Source organism: Acomys minous, assembly GCF_964271855.1.
Source record: "Acomys minous genome assembly, chromosome: 1".
Lineage (NCBI taxonomy): Eukaryota > Metazoa > Chordata > Mammalia > Rodentia > Muridae > Acomys > Acomys minous.
In genome coordinates, this window is record NC_140483.1 from 21,032,577 (window position 1) to 21,048,678 (window position 16,102).

Below are 16,102 nucleotides of genomic sequence, written 5' to 3' on the forward strand. Positions count from 1 at the left end.
TGAAGTCAATCAATCAAACAAACAAACAATAAAGACACAAACAAGCAAATAGGCCATTGGAAAATAAGATTTTTTTTTCTTTCTCCTGTACCTGAAAAGTCAACCAGCAAAGAAAAAAATATATATATTATTTTTAATCTAATTTTAATTTAAATATATATTGTACTAAATATAATTTTAATTTAAATATATATTGTACTAAATATAGTGTATTAAATATATTTTATATATTATAAATATATTATAAAGTATAATACACACACATATATATGTATACACACCCACACACACACATATTTACAAGTCACAACTTTGGAATGTAACACAGTGCTCCTAGCTGAGTTTAGGGATCAGAGACCCTCTACTGTGAGCTTTCACTGGTGGAGCAGTCACCACATGACTGGCCAATGTGGCTGGAGAAATGGAGAGGAGAGAGCCCTGGATTACTGACTCCTTAAGGCAGCCCCAAGGACCAGCTGGACCACAAAGCTCACCATGTTCCCTACAGAGAGAGACAAACAGGCAGAAGAGGAAAGGCAGGCTTGACAGGTGGTTGGCTAGCCAGGGTGCAGGACCTTTGACCCTGTGGAAATATAAGGAAGGTAAGCAATAATGGGTTTGGCAACTTAATAAATAAGGCAAATTCAAACCATATGTGGTGGCTCAGCTCGTCATCTTAGCACCCAGGAGCCTGAAGCAGGAACAGAGTACTGCTACTGTGGAGAGTACTAGTAAGAGTACTGCAGAGTACTACTACTGTGGAGAGTACTAGTAAGAGTACTGCAGAGTACTACTACTGTGGAGAGTACTAGTAATAGTACTGCAGAGTGCTACTACTGGGGAGAGTACTAGTAATAGTACTGCAGAGTACTACTACTGTAGAGAGTAATAGGATTCTGTGACTGGGGAGAATTCTGATTGGGGTCCTAGGGAAGGCCTGTCTAGAAAGGCAAAGCTTGACCAGAGGTAGTGTGGAGGACTGTGGGGAATGTGTCCACTATAAATGTTTGCTGGTTAATGGTTAGAGGAAGTGATTGAGTGGCTTAGTGATTCGGTGGTTGGGTGGTAGATGGTTGACTGGCTTTGGGGCTGGGCGGTTGGTAGCTCAAAATGATATAACTACCGGTGGTTCGTGCGAATGGTTTTTCCTGCTACTTGATTTAATTTTATCACTTTGATCTCTTGCAGTTTCCATGATTGAATCCCAAGGTGAGTCATGAGTTGGAGGGGTCTGGTGGGACAGTAAAGTATTGTTCATGGATCCTGGAGGTCAGTGGCTCTCTGGGCAGGACCCCTCTCTGCAGATGATGGTAAGCCAATTCATTGGGCCCCGAGCTACGCAAAATAATGTCCAGCATGGAGCCAAAGGATGCAAGAAATTCCGAGGAGCCCTGGACCAGCCCAGATACCCACTTTTTTCCCTCTGAGAACCACAACCACTAAGGAGTCATCTGGCTCTGACTTTCTGGGGCTCTCATGGGACCTAGCTTTGTAGGAGTCATTTCAGATTCCTTGCACGAGGGCAATGAACAAGCTCTAGGGATGAAACCAGCTCTCTTTTGGGCCTCATATTTATAGCCCAATGTATGTGTGGAAGATCAGCCTGGACTTCACTGTCTGGGATTTTCTGACCCCTGGGCTTGTGTCTCCCTAGAGTTGCTGCAGACTCCTGTGCTGAGCCGCGTTTCCTCTCCAGACTCCAAAGATCTGATCCTGAAGTGTAAGGCAGAAGTGCATCCCGAGAAGCCAGATTTGCAGCTCTTTTATTCTTTCTATAAGAACAACCGTGCCATTCTGAACAGGGGTCGTAGCCAGTTATTACACATTGCAGAAGCTAAGGAGGAAGACTAGGGGTTTTACCAGTGTATGGTGGCCACTGAGGATGGGAGAATCAAGAGAGAAAGTAACTATCTGAGCATCCCAATACAGAGTAAGTGGATGAGAGAAGAACGATGCTCCTGAAAGGATCCTGGACAATCAGGCTGACTCTCCCATTCTATGTACCCTCCTCCAGTGCCTGTATCCCATCCTGTGCTCACTCTGCAACATGAAGCCACCAGCCCTGCCGTAGGAGACATGGTGACATTTCTCTGTGAGACCCAGAGGGGCTCCCTTCCAATCTTGTACTCCTTCTACCTTGATGGGAAGGTCATAGGGAAAGCCCTGGCTCTCTTTGACAGAACTGCCTCCTTCCCCATCTCAGTGAACCAAGAATGGAGTGCTAAGAACTATTCCTGTGAAGCTAAAAACAAAATCTCCACAGAGAGGAGTGAGACCAAGGAGTTCCCCTTGGTTGGTAAGTCTTGTCCCACATAAGCTCTGAGCCCCAGTAACTGGCAGAAGCCAGATCTCCCTCCCTTCTAACTTCTCACCATACCTAGCACAGTAATGACTTAAAGCAGGCCCTGCATGGCTGATCACAAACCCTGATCGGACTGTCTATCTTCTGAGCTGGCAGATGGTGCGGGTCACACGGGGGGGAGGGGTTACATGGCCATCCATAACATGACTAGTCATGCTAGAACCTTCGGAGCCATCTTTCATTTCCACTTACAAACTTACAAGGCTGCTCCAAGCCACATGTTTTCTGTTTTCCCCAAAGCTGTCCACTATGTCTCCTGCGCCAGTTTGGGATGCATTTCTGAATAGTTACGTCCCCATTCTTAGGTTCTCACGGCTCGTCTGCCTGGACCAACAGCAACAGGTTAATTGTCTGGCTACCTGTAAGCCTGCTTGGTGCGATGGTCATTGTCCCGCTGTGTTTCTAATTTATTTCTTCAGATCCCAGAAAAGAGAAGGTTAGTTAACTTTTTTTCAGATTTCTTGCTTGCTAAATCCCTGGCATTTCCCAGCTTTTGAGACGTCAGTCACAGCCTAAATAACATGGTCATTTCTCTTCACGTGAGTCGCCATGTGAGAAGAGAGATTTTTCTTCCCAAGTCCCACAAAAGAACACTCAGAAGAACACTTAAAAGAGTTTTCAGTATATACACAGAGACGCCGAATCTCACACAGTCTCAGACATAGAGATACAAACACACCACTGCACACTGAGACATGAAAAGAGGCACGAACCAGGAAATTCTCACAAGGTAAATATAATGCACACCGGTGTCCTTCACATTAGAAAAATAGCCTCTGTCCCTGAATATGACTGAGGGATAAAAGCCAAAGATCTTTAAACCTCTCTCACCAAGTTCAGCTGCCCTCAAGTCTGTTAAGAGAGAAATAATAAGTAAAAGCTAGGATGCTTAGGTACATACGCACACGCTTACCTTGGACAACGCAGTGCCCAGGGTGAGTGTTCAGTGGACTAGGGCACATCAGGCAGGAAGTGTGACAGAGAGGAGAGATCAATGGCCAACCCCCAACCCTGCCACTCTGTAGCTTGAACCACTGTTTTCTAAGAGTCATCAAATAACTCCCTCCCAGGAATAGTGTAAGGCTTTAAATTAATGAGATAAAATACAGCTACAAGTAATAGGCTCTAGGTGGCACATGAGTCTGACAAGGCCTCATTCTGAGACAAGCAGAGCCAGCAGCAAGTTCTAAAAAGTTTAGCTAAAATTCTGATTAGAAAATTCTTTAGAGAAGAAGTAAAAACAATCAGATGCCTGAGGTCTGTGCGGTTTTTCTGTAACATTTGAACCCTCGGACTCTTTTCCCTCTTTTGGCGATGCTATTTATGTACAAACGCTGGCTTCCAACATCATTTGTTTTGGACTGCTTCACGGTTATTCAATCTTGAAGCCGCCTCTACTCCAAGCCACACTTAAAGGAACAATCAGTTTCAAAGCTGTCTAGTTCCGGTTTGTTCCTAGGTCTTTAAATCTACCTACAGATGTTCAAATCAATCCTACCGCCTCCTCCATGGGGACAATGTTCTTACTTTCTATTTAGTCTAGGGCAAAAAAAAAAAAAAAAGATTGCTTTAAAAGGCTCCTGAGGCAAGACTTGTTCATTCCGGTTGGTAGCTCCTTCCATTGAGAAAAATTTTGATGGACTTTCCAGAAGCTCACTGAACTTAATCATCAAGGAGGACCACTCCCATGAATCCAAGATCAGATGTAAGAAATAGAGTGGTCACACCTAAAAGTATCAACCAGGGAAACTGAGGCAGGGCATAGATCCCGAGGCTGGTTGTTGACCCTGCAGACTTTCTCTGAGGGGCACCCTCCCAGGCCAGAACTGATTGGTACCAGCAATGGCTTCCACTGATGGTGGCAAGCTGGGGCTATGGCTGATGTCTCCTTGTGCCACTAATGATGGCAAGCATATAAAAAAAGAAAAGGAAAGAAGGAGAGAAAAGAAACACACACACATATACACACACACAAACACACTTGACTTGATGATGAAGTAAGACAGACTTCAGCAGATAGGTTTCAACAAGCTTCTTCTTTCAAGTTTCTCCTACTTCATACATTCACATACATACATACATACATACATACATGGAACAAACTCCAAAGAGCAAATTTCAACCCAACCAGCTATTGTACATATGCATATACACTTTGGTGGAAGGAACAAACTCAAAAGAGCAAGTTCCAACAACCTTACACACATACATATATTCATACACACATCTTTGTAGATAGAAAAATTGATCCCCAAAACCTTATTATTTCTCCCACCAGCTTATATATCCCAGAAAGATCTTTCAAGCAGTACAAAAATCAGAATGTGTTTACATTCTATTTTCTTTCTTTCTTTCTTTCTTTCTTTCTTTCTTTCTTTCTTTCTTTCTTTTTTCTGAGGCAGGGTTTCTCTGTGTAGCCATGGCTATCCTGGACTAACTTTCTAAACCAGGCTGGCCTTGAACTCAAAGCATCTATTTTCTTTAAGTGAATTATTACAATGAGTCTATGTAAGAAAAACATTATCCTCAATACCTTCACATGATCAAATGTTTTACATATTATGGATGACAAACATGAAGAAAGTTATTTCCAAGAATCCATATACATTTGTAACTAAGCAACTTCTTTACTGGCAGGCTGTAATTTGCAGTTATGAGGAAAAACAATCAATTATCTTAAAAAAATAATCTTATAAAGATCTTAAAAGAATCACAAGTCTAAACTTCTATATAAAAAGAATCAGCCATTTCTACTTTAAATCCTAAAAATGCTCATCTACTCATTAATAATTTCTATTAAATTATATCAGGAAGCTGAGGGCAAAAGTAAGTATAGGAAATTAGTCACCTTGAAGGCCAGCTTCAGTGAGAGAGTCACGTCAGCTAGTGCTAATTGGGGTATTGTCTTTTCTCACCAACATCAAAAAGTCCCTAGCTTTAGTATTAAGAGTGCACTTTTTTTAAACTTCAAATTGTTCCTTAAAATTTTTCGGCATCAGAGCCAATAAAAACATCTTTACCTAACTTGGCTAAACCATCTATTTTTCCAAATTCTTTCTAAGGGTCATTGTTAGCACTCTACAAGGGTGGTGGTTGAATCATTAATCTGCTCCAGCAGCAATGTCTGAAAGAAATCAAGCATTATTGCTGTGTATGTCAATGCTATAGTTCAGTGTACTCATACAATTCATATATTAATGGGGATTATGAGGACCGCAAGGATAACCAGCACAGCTGTGCGCCATAACAGAATGAAGGCCTCAGGACACATGGTTCTCATGCCAAGACACACCCATCATGTGTATGCTAGCGGGTGAGTTCCATGAGTTCTATCTGGAGCTGTTTTGCTGTTCCTCCTGCGCAGACCCCAACGTAAAACAATGTCCAGTATACAGCAGGGTTCTAATGTAGCAGTTGTTTTATTTTCATATATATCTTTGAAGTTAGCATGTAACATTATGGGTTTCACTGTGGCATTTTCAAATACGTATGTTATTACACTTTGTGGCGGTTACTTTTAACTCAGCTTTTATATCTCTCTTGAGTCTTCCTATCTTCCTTCTGAGGAAGTTAATAGCATCACCCTTTCCATGTGTGGGAGGGCTAAGGACTTCTCAGATATAATAAGGTTACACATATGGTGGTAGCGGAACTGGGTCTAGAATCTAAGTCTCCAATCCTTAATTCTTCCTATTTCCAAGTTAAACTGAAGTAAAAGCTCTGTATTCTCTTGGGGAGGGCACCAGCCAAACGGTGGAGGAAATAAAAGGAGACACTTTGACCTGAATGTTTCTCCTTCCATAGACAGACCTGAGGAGCTCACCACAGGAAAACAACTAAGAGACATCCTTGTCCTTTTCTCACCCTTTGTCTTATACCTGCTGCCCTGCACTGACCTAACTTTCGGCAGGACCTTCCTATCTATTCAGAGTTGAATAAAAGCTGAACTGGATGATGGTCCTACCAGCGACCTGGATGCAAACAGCAGGACCTACCGACATCCTCTTGGTGTCTAGGATGATGCTCTCCATCAGTGCAATGCCTCCCTCCAACATATACCATCTCCAGCTCCGAGACTCCAGCCTTCAGCGCTCTGCAGTGGCTCCAAGCTCTTACTGTGTGTGTCACCCACCCAGTTCCTGAGCCCAACAGTGATGGAGCCCCTACACCCTGTTTCTGGCCAGGAGCTCTTAAGCTGTGGGTTCTTTCCTGAGTGGGAAACCAGGCAATTGTGTGGAAATAAAGAATTTCTGTCTACACACACACACACACACACACACACACACACACACACAGGGTGTGCGGAGGGGGGGGGAGAAGAAATTTTCAAAAGTAACAGAGCCACAGATATCTTCTTTCAATACAAATGGAAAAGAGTTTTGCTTCTGTTCTTCAAATGCTGATTTCTAGACCCCCGTACCTGATTGCAATCTGAACATCTCATTATAGCACTTATTCTAAGAATCTCCTGTCTCCATGTGGTGTAAACATTGCTCCCCGATTATTCTCTGATTGGTCAATAAAAAGCTGAATAGAGGAAGGAATAGGGCTGGACTTCAAATCCCAGCGAGGGGATGGGTAGAGAGAGGGGAAAAAAGAGGATTTTGACCACAAGGTGAGGGTCCAGGAGCCACCATGAGAGCACACATGGAGCAGAGAGGGCCAGATCCACACTAAAGTGCAAGTATTTGGTGGATTTTGGTTGGGAAGTAGCCAAATTATCTTAAAGGATTAGAATAGATTACTATCTGCTCAATGAGTGTGCTTTAAAGTTTGTCGAATAAATCAAATAGTCTCTGTCTCAATTATTTGGGAACAATCCAGATTAGAGAAAAAACTGCCAGTTTTAAATGTGAACTAACAAATGGGGCCTAAGTGGGGCACAAACACCCAACCCTGAGATTAAGGGTCTTATGCTCTACAGACTGAGCTAACCAGACTAAAGAAAAAAACTGCCACTTTCCCAACTAACATAGATAGATAGATGATAGATAGATAGATAGATAGATAGATAGATAGATAGATAGATAGATAACAGATACCAATAGATGATAGATAGATTGATAGATAGGTAATAGATACCGATAGATAGATAATAGGTAGATGACAGAGAGAGAGAGAGAGAGAGAGAGAGAGAGAACATGACAGACAAATAAGGTAATAGATAACTAAGTACAGATAGATATATGTGGATAAATGGACAGATAGATAAATATATTTTATACAGAAAGAGAATATACTTGCCTTTATCCTGAAAGGAAAGCATAAAGCTGTGAGTATAGGACTAAAAGGTCTCTCAGAAGTTCAGCGAGACCAAGGTCAGCCAGCAAATGGGTTGCCCAGACAATATCATGGCATCTTGACAAGGGGTCAGAGCCCTAAGGGCAACCAGGACTCTGCCTTCACCTGTAGTTCTGAGCATGCTCGGCTCAGAGACAGAGCTCACCTCTCCTAAAGCTCTAGATTGCGGTGTAACAGAGAAGTCTGCCATTGGTTTCTTGTCTTAAAAAAAAAAAATTTTGGCTGTAAAATCTAGCTTATTAAAAGAAGTATGCCCATTTGTTTTGTATCACTCGTACAGGCATTTACAGCACCTGGCAGTTTGGTTTGGTTTGAAGTGCCCACACTCATTAAAGGGTGCTGACATATGCCCCGCTTAGGCCCTGGCCCAGCGTTACTGAATCCTGTTCTGGAGCTACAGACCGCAGAGTCTGACTTACAGAAAGGCACTGCACCAGACCCCTGCCTTGCCTGTGAAGGAGATTCAGCGTTCTCTTCCAGCACCACAGACCTGCCAACAGCACTCCCCAGGCTCTCCCCTATCAACCCTGTTGCTGTTACCCGGATGCTTATAGATATGCAGCTGTTCAGACCCAAGCCCAGACCTGCTGGATCAGAATCCGCATTTCAATAAGATCCCCCAGGCAATTTGCGAGTACTTTCAAATGGGCTAATATGTTTACGAGGCACATCAGGGAAACGCATCCGTCCCCTTAATTGCCTATGGTTCTGCCCTGAAGATGGAAGAACTGGAAAGACCGCCCACGCTATCGCTTACTTGTTCACTTCTACTTCTTTTTCCTCCTCCACTTCTCCCACCCTAGACCCTTCTCACCCTCACTCTATCACCCATCCAGTCCACGTCCAGGAAACATCAACACTCTCCCCACCCCACCCCCCCACCCCCCAACCCCCCACGTCTCTCCCACTGACCAGAAAGGTCCAGAGGAGGCAGATACTAGCAGGGAAGACTGAGCATCCTGAGAAGACTGAGCAACTCAAGCCAGACAATCTATGTGCAGAGGACCCCCATAGGTCAGCCAAAGTGTGCTTACAGACCCCAAGCCATTGCTAACCCCTCCCAATAGAAACCCTGCTCCCTTTAATAAAGATCAAAACACAGACATGTCAGCTCATGAAGGAAAACACTGTTGATAAGGCCCAGGAAGCCTCCAGACCTTCTCCAGAACCGTAGACCACCTCCTTCCTGAATTGTCCCACTTCCCACGCCTACATCAGCAGCCCAGACTAGTGCCAGTCGGTGAATTGCTTTTAAGTAATCTTTGATAAGCACAAAAATCAGCAAATATTTAGAAACTTTTATAGCAACCTGACAGTAATTTTATGTTTGTTTAATACAATCATAAAAAATTAGAGCTTGTCTTTTGTAGGTATGCCTTTTTTTTTTTTTTCGTTTTTCTAGTAATTTGCTTTTATTATAGTCTACAAAAGTACAGGCCCACAATGGATTGGAAATAAAAAAGGAAAAACAGGTTGTTTGGTTCAGATGACTGAAAAACCACACACACACACACACACACACACTCCTGGCTGCGTAGGAACTTCGCTCTCTCACTGGTATGTCTACACAGATCTATGTTCACAGCTGAAAACATATTTTTTCTCTCAGGTTAGAAAAGAATAAGCTGCAATTTTTTTCAAAAACAAATCATTACTAAGAAAATTGGAAGAAAAAAAAGAAGCCCCCACCTACACACACACACACACACACACACACACACACACAGCACAGACAGTAGTGCTATAGTCTCCTTGGTTTGTGGAATATTAGCATCAAGCCCAAAGCCCCAAATCCAGTCCTGGAGGGTGGGGGGAGGCATCTCACAGGGAAAGAGGGATACCGTCAGTTCTCAAGGACAGACTCAGCTGACACTGAGGAAGGGCTCCAGGGAGATCTGGCAGCTGCTGCCCACCATAGGTACTTGATGGCACTAGTCACAGGCGTGCCCACCTGCAGCCTGTGACATCTTTTTCTCTCCAAGTCAGAACTAAGTGCAAACAGTTATGTATCTGGATGAATGTGTTGACTGTGCCTTTTCTAGGACCTGGGCTAGATAGGCTCATACTAACTAAAGGATAAAGGTGCAGGAAAGAACTGAGTGTCTGGGTTGAGGGTAGTGAGTGCAGCACCCTAGACTTGCCTGTTAAGGGAAGGAGAGGAAAAAAAAAAACACAGGTGGGAGCCCCGTGGCTGCCCTCTGCTGGCCTTCTCTGGTCCTCAAGAATTTATGCGCTGCCTACACCCAGCTAGCTGATCCATTCACAGGAAAACTACATCTTAAACTCTGGGGACTGACTGGGAGTGCAGCTCAATTGGTAGAGTACTTACTAGGCATGCAGAAAGTCCAGGAAGGCACCTCAGGAATCCAATGTGGTGGTGGGTACCTGAGGTAGAGACAGGAGGATCAGAAGGTCAATGCCATCTTTGGCTACATAGCAAGTTTCCAGAACAGCCCAGGCTATATGGGACTCTAAAAAGTGTGTGTGTAGGGTATGTGTGTGTAGGGTGCGTGTGTGTGTGTATGTGTTTGTGTAAGAGAGAGAGAGAGAGAGAGAGAGAGAGAGAGAGAGAGAGAGACAGACAGACAGACAGACAGACAGACAGACAGACAGACAGACAGACAGACAGAGAGAGAGAAACCTGGCCATTTTTTGTGCATGGCTATACAGTTTAGACGCAAGACAAATGGAATCAAGAGGGGTTGCATGCCTTGGGATTCCTTTCAATTCCAGGCTGGTTTAGATTTAGCTAAGACATAAGGTCTACGTTTTTATTTAAATGAGCAGCTCTGTGTCCTTTGTGGTCCCAGATCCTTCTGTACTGCTGGAAGCAACAGCAGTTCTCAGAACGTAGAGCCCTCAGCAAGTCTGCCTCCGCCTATCACACTGCTCACAGGGCCTCAGCGGAGGAGACTCACTTCAGAAAGTAGTCCTCGTTGCAATTAACTTATCAGTATGGCCTAAGGAGCCAATAACCGGCACAATAGTGCATTTTAAAGCTGCAACCACTACACAGAGCAGATTCAAAACTACTCTAATTCTATGGCCTCAAAACCTACGTATATACCAATAACTTGCCAATCTGACGACTCTTGGGGCGGCTTCTTCCCCAGCTCTCAGCTATCCAGCTACCCACTCACTCTTCTACCTTCTCTCAGAAGCTCCACCGCCCACTTCCCGTCCTTCTGCCCAGCTGATTGGCCAACAGCACTTTATTGACAGCTGCTCCATCCACTCAAGGCATTCCTCCACAAGTCCTGCTCTGCTAGATTTCTGGACTCTTTTCCACGTGGGAGCACATCCATAGAGATGTTCACTTTCATCATCAGCACGGGATTGCTGCCACCCAGTTTGTGAGCTCTGACCTCATGGGGATTACGCATACTGGATGCTCTATAAACGTTCATTTGATGCGTTGGTGTGCAGGAGCTGAGAAGCCAAGTGTTTGGTGAAGGTGAATGAATAAATGAGCTTCCAGTTCCCCCAATAAAACTCCATGGTTGGTTGTTTCCTTTCAAGCAGCCTTCCCTAACATCTCTGGAAAGGCACCGCATTGCGTCAAAAGCAGAGCGGTCGTAAGATGGACATCCGCCCCAAATGCTCTCCTTCAGGTACCCGGTCCGGCTTGTTCTTCCTTCCCTCCCACTCTGTACATCATGGCCCCTGGCTCACTGAAGTCAGGGTGAGACCTTCTCCTTCTTTGCAACAGGCTAGAGCCGGGGTGAGATGGGAGAGGCTGTGATAAAATTAGAGGAGGCATCCATGCCAGTGCCATCTCTGGGGCTACCAGGAAGGTGTGGCAAATGCGTGCATGCGCGCATGCAGAAACAGTGGCAGTGGCTATTTCTAGGAAGTGGCTGAAACACAGTGTCCCTCTAGGTGTTCTGCCTCAGGCCCAGTCTTCCTGCCACACCACAGTCAAGCCCAAGAAGGCTGGCTTAGGGAGGGGACCTCTGAGGCCCAGCAGCAAGGCATCTGCTGACAGATCACACGCAGGTGTGGCTTACAAGGTATTGAGAAAGAAAACTTCAAATGTGGTTAAATAATCTACTAGTAATTTACAGAGCAACAACCCACCTACAAGATTAGTAAAGGTGCCTGGTGAGCTGAGGAGAGCTGGGGCTTTTGTGGACAGAGAGGTGTAGAGGAGGCAGATACAAGCGAGGTGGGGGGGGGGGGCAGCCAATCAGACATTTCAAAGTTGTAGTCCTGATAGGACTGAAATTGTGCTGGAGCCATAACTCAAGTGGTGGAGTATTTGCCTAGCATGCATGAAACCTATGGCTTAATACCCTCGTGCCAGAAACTGGAAGTGGTGGGGCATGCCTGTAATCTCGTCATTCAGGGGGTGGAGCCAAGAGGGTCAGAAGTTCAAGGTCATCCTCATTATCAGTGAGTTCAAGGCGAGCCTAACCTGAGACCCTGGTAGTGAGAATTTTGTAACTTTAGTTTCTTTTAAACACACATGGGGGGGGGGGAGAGAAATAATATAAGAGAATATGTTTTCGTTCTAATCTCAGGTGAAGCTGCTTCGAAGCAGCTGACTATGATTTCTCTTGTGCTCTGGCAGGGTTCTGATTTTTTGCCAAATGCAGTTTCTGTGATTGTGTCACATTTGGAATTCTGGGGCGTTTTCAGAAGGTATGGAAACGCTAGAGCCCCAACGGTGGGTTGTTGGGTGTGGTTTGTTAAGTAGTCACGCGCAAAGAAGAAACAAAAAGAAAAAAAAAATAGATATCCAGACAGCAAAGATCATACTTGTCCCCAAGGAGCTCAATGGCCCTGATCAGCAGGAAGTAGACTAATGATGCCGTGGCCTCGTTCCCATCCCTGACTTCATTCAGGGGTATATTTCCTCCCTATCTCCTCTCTCTCTCTCTCTCTCTCTCTCTCTCTCTCTCTCTCTCTCTCTCTCTCTCTCTCTCTCTGATTTATTTATTTATTTATTATGTATATAGTGTTCTGCCTGCTTGTACTCCTGCAGGCCAGAAGAGGGCATCAGATCACATTATAGACGGTTGTGAGCCACCAGGTGGCTTTGGGGAATTAAACTCAGAACCTCTGGATGAGCAGTTAGTGCTCTTAACCTCTGAGCCATCTCTCCAGCCTCCTTTAGGGCTTGTTGTTGTTGATGATGATGATGTTTGTTTGTTTGCTTGTTTTTGTTTTTTGTTTTTTTGTTTTGTTTTGTTTTTTTTGAGACAGGGTTTCTCTGTGTAGCCTTGGCTATCCTGGACTCCCTTTGTAGACCAGGCTGGCCTTGAACTCACCTGCCTCTGCCTCCTGAGTGCTGGGATTAAAGGTGTGCTCCACCATACCCAGCTTCTCCTTCCAGCTAATTACTAGTTTTTCAGAAACTCGCCAGTAGTAACTCCTGGTTTGGTCTGGTCAGGATCTCCATCCACAACAGCCTCCTTCAGGTTTGACTGAGCAGTAGAGTTCTGCCAGTCCTCTTCAGGCCAGTTGTACCTTTCCCCTCTGAGCTACGCCTAGAGGCGACCCATTCTGCAGTAATACCCTGGTCTTTCCCCTTTACTCTTGGTTTTCCAGGAGCCAACTGAATGCCCCTTCCTCCACAGCCACCCTAGCTTAGCCTCTTTGCCTGCCTGGCTCTCCTCTCTCCCGATTTCACCCACCCCTCCTGCCCTCTCTCCCCTTCTCACTTCTCCCATGATGCCTTTGCAGACAGGGTATTTCAAACACAGCTAGGCTCACCCTCACCCACTTCCCCTGTGCCTGAATGTGTGCACCAAGTGGCTCTGGGTTGCTTGTTCTGTCCAGGCACGTTGCTTGGCCACAAACTAGCCCTTCCTGTAGCCAATGGTAGAAGTGGGCTAATGGTGAGGCCCAGACCGTCCCACACGCCAGGTTTCCCCGACTTCAGCATGCGCAGACTTCTGACTCCAGCCTCCCAGAAGGGCCCCAGGGAGACAAGAGTAGCAGCCCTAGCTGCCAGCTGCTCGCTTAATTAAGGAATGCGGGGAGTGGCCCCTTTGAACTTACCTGCTAATTTACTCTAGCACACTCCCCCCTGTGGCTGGGTAATTAATGTGGTGTGAACCAGTGATTAGGAGTTCTGGAGAGAGCCTGCCTGCCTCGAGGCTTAACCCTTCCCTGGGATGAAACATCTCCTTCAGTCAGCCTTTCTCCAGCTGTCACGGAGCTGGAGGGAAATATTTCTCCTTTGGGGAGGTAGGCTATTTCCCAAGCCTTGCCCAGTCTCTTCCCTTCTCCCCCAGTCAGCTTCACTGGGGGGGAAAGTTTAGAGGACCCCCAACTGTGTCCTCCAAAGGAATGAAGAAGGGTCCGGCCCACTTTGCCTCACTCTTGCATCCCACAAGCCCGAGCTGTCTTCTACCCTCCAGAGCCATCCCATGCAATCTGACTGACAGTCGCTTCCAGAACAGCACCCCACAGACGGCCTGCCTTTGGCAGCACACAAGATGTAAAAGTGAAAGAGACCTGGGCTGTGCAATCATGGAGTTTCCAGTTGAGATGAGATTCAGAGCCGGGGGGGGGGGGGGGGGGGTCCTGTTCAACACCAAACACGCCTCTATCCTCATCTCTGTGGCCTTCTCTTTCCTGTCTCTTGCAGACACGGGTAACATTTAAGGCTTGCTGTGGACCAGACCCGTGACCCCTGGCTGGTGTCCGCAGCAAGCGAGAGATGCAGTTATTGATCCCATCCCTCAGGTGAGGGCACCAAAGCCAGAGGTTACTTTTCTCATGGCTTCACGTCCAAATGTGGGTCCAAGTCCTACTCTGGAGATCGCGTTCAAAACCACCGCCCCCATCCGTCTGTCAGATTGCACGGGATGATTCTGGAGGGCACAAGATTAGCTTGGCTTGTGGGAGGCAAGGATTGGGCAAAGCGAGCCAGACTCTTAATTCCTCTGGAGGACAGTTTGTTGCCCCTAGTGGTCCCCTAACATTTCTCCCCATGTGAAGCTGACAGAGAGAAGAGGGAGACTGGGTACGGCCTAGAAAGTGTCCTACCTCCCCAAGGGGAGAACAAACTGCAAAGCCACTACCCCCATCTGTTTTATACTCTAAGGCCCCACTCAAACACCCACCCCTCAACTAAGGCCTCCCAGCCTTCCACCCACCCAGGCTAGGACAGGCCTTTACCCTCTGGCTCCCATAGCATCCTGTGCACACTTCTGGCATTGTTCTTGCTACATTGATTGTTTAATTACTGGGTTACACCTCCCATCTCCTCCCTAAACTTTGAATTCCTTAAGGACAAGGGCTTAAGCCTTTCATCTCTGTGTCCCCAGCACCTGGCACCTAAATAGATGCTTAATAAATGCTTGACGACTAGATGACAGAATTGACAAGAATGCCATTAATGAGTACTCTCCCTTGGGTCCTCTGTCCTTCAGCCAGAAGCTGCCAAGGTCTGCTGGGACTTCTGCTCAGCAGAGCCTTTTATTCTCCTTCGGACATTCGCCTCCTGCTTCAGGCTCCTCCTTTCCTCAGAACCCCTTTCTCCTCCCTCTCCCAGGCTGCTCTGCACAAAGCAGCCCCCCTGCCTTCAAGCAGTGCTTCTTATGGCATTCCTTCATGCCAGCAGCGGCATGCTGACCTGAAACAGTGCTCGTTAGAACTGAGATTCCTGGGCCCATCTCCACCCACTCAGCCAAAACCCCGGGGAACTCAAGGGTTTAACAAGGAGAGCCTCTGCTCTCCAGAATAGCTAAAGCCAGTATTCAACCTGCAGAATCAGATTCCAATCTCCCCTTTCACCTTGCCTCTTTGGCTTCAAAAGATGACTCCTTGACCATACCTCATGGTTCCCGGAGCCTACTTGGTACTTTCCCACCACAGACTCTTCACACACTCTCCTCTCTCCTTGTGTTCAAGGCCCATCAGAACCTCCAGCCTCCTTTTTCTCTCTTCCTATCTAAATCATGGTCAAAGTCCACATACTCAGGGAACAATCCGTGCCCAGATCCAGAGACACCTTCTCCTCATGCCTGGTGCAGTGCCGACTGCCTGGTGGGATGCTGACTGCCTGGTGCAGTGCCGACTGCCTCCTGCAATGCAAACTGCATAGTACAGTGCTGACTACATGTGTGGTTCTTTTGTCCAGAGAAATGCCAGTGTGGCAGCAGCCTTCACTTTTCCTGGCATGTCTGTTTCTACAGGCAGGGACTCTCTCCCCAACCCCTCCTGCTCACCAGCTCCCATCCTATATGTCTAATTCGTGATTCAAGGTTACCATGACACCCATTTGACTGGCAAGCTAGAGACTATGCAGGACAACGCGCAGTGATCCCCTCTACGTACATTTTAGGAATCTTTCTCACGGGCAGTGTCTTGAAATGACTTTTTTGTTGGGGATAGGGCTACTCAGTGGTAGAACATTCCAGATGCCTTCCATTCTATGCCTAGGACTGCGGGAAGAGGCAAAAAACAAAAGAGGAAGCTAATACCTAA

At 46.1% G+C, this 16,102-nt stretch overlaps 1 long non-coding RNA gene across 1 annotated transcript; it reads left to right on the plus strand.

The window, feature by feature from the left end:
• Nucleotides 1-1,794: 1,794 nt before the first annotated feature.
• On the plus strand, nt 1,795-6,536 carry LOC311591887. The gene is made up of 3 exons (XR_014777244.1): nt 1,795-2,296; nt 2,668-2,798; nt 6,167-6,536. It is a non-coding gene; the product is annotated as an uncharacterized lncRNA (long non-coding RNA).
• Nucleotides 6,537-16,102: the final 9,566 nt, after the last annotated feature.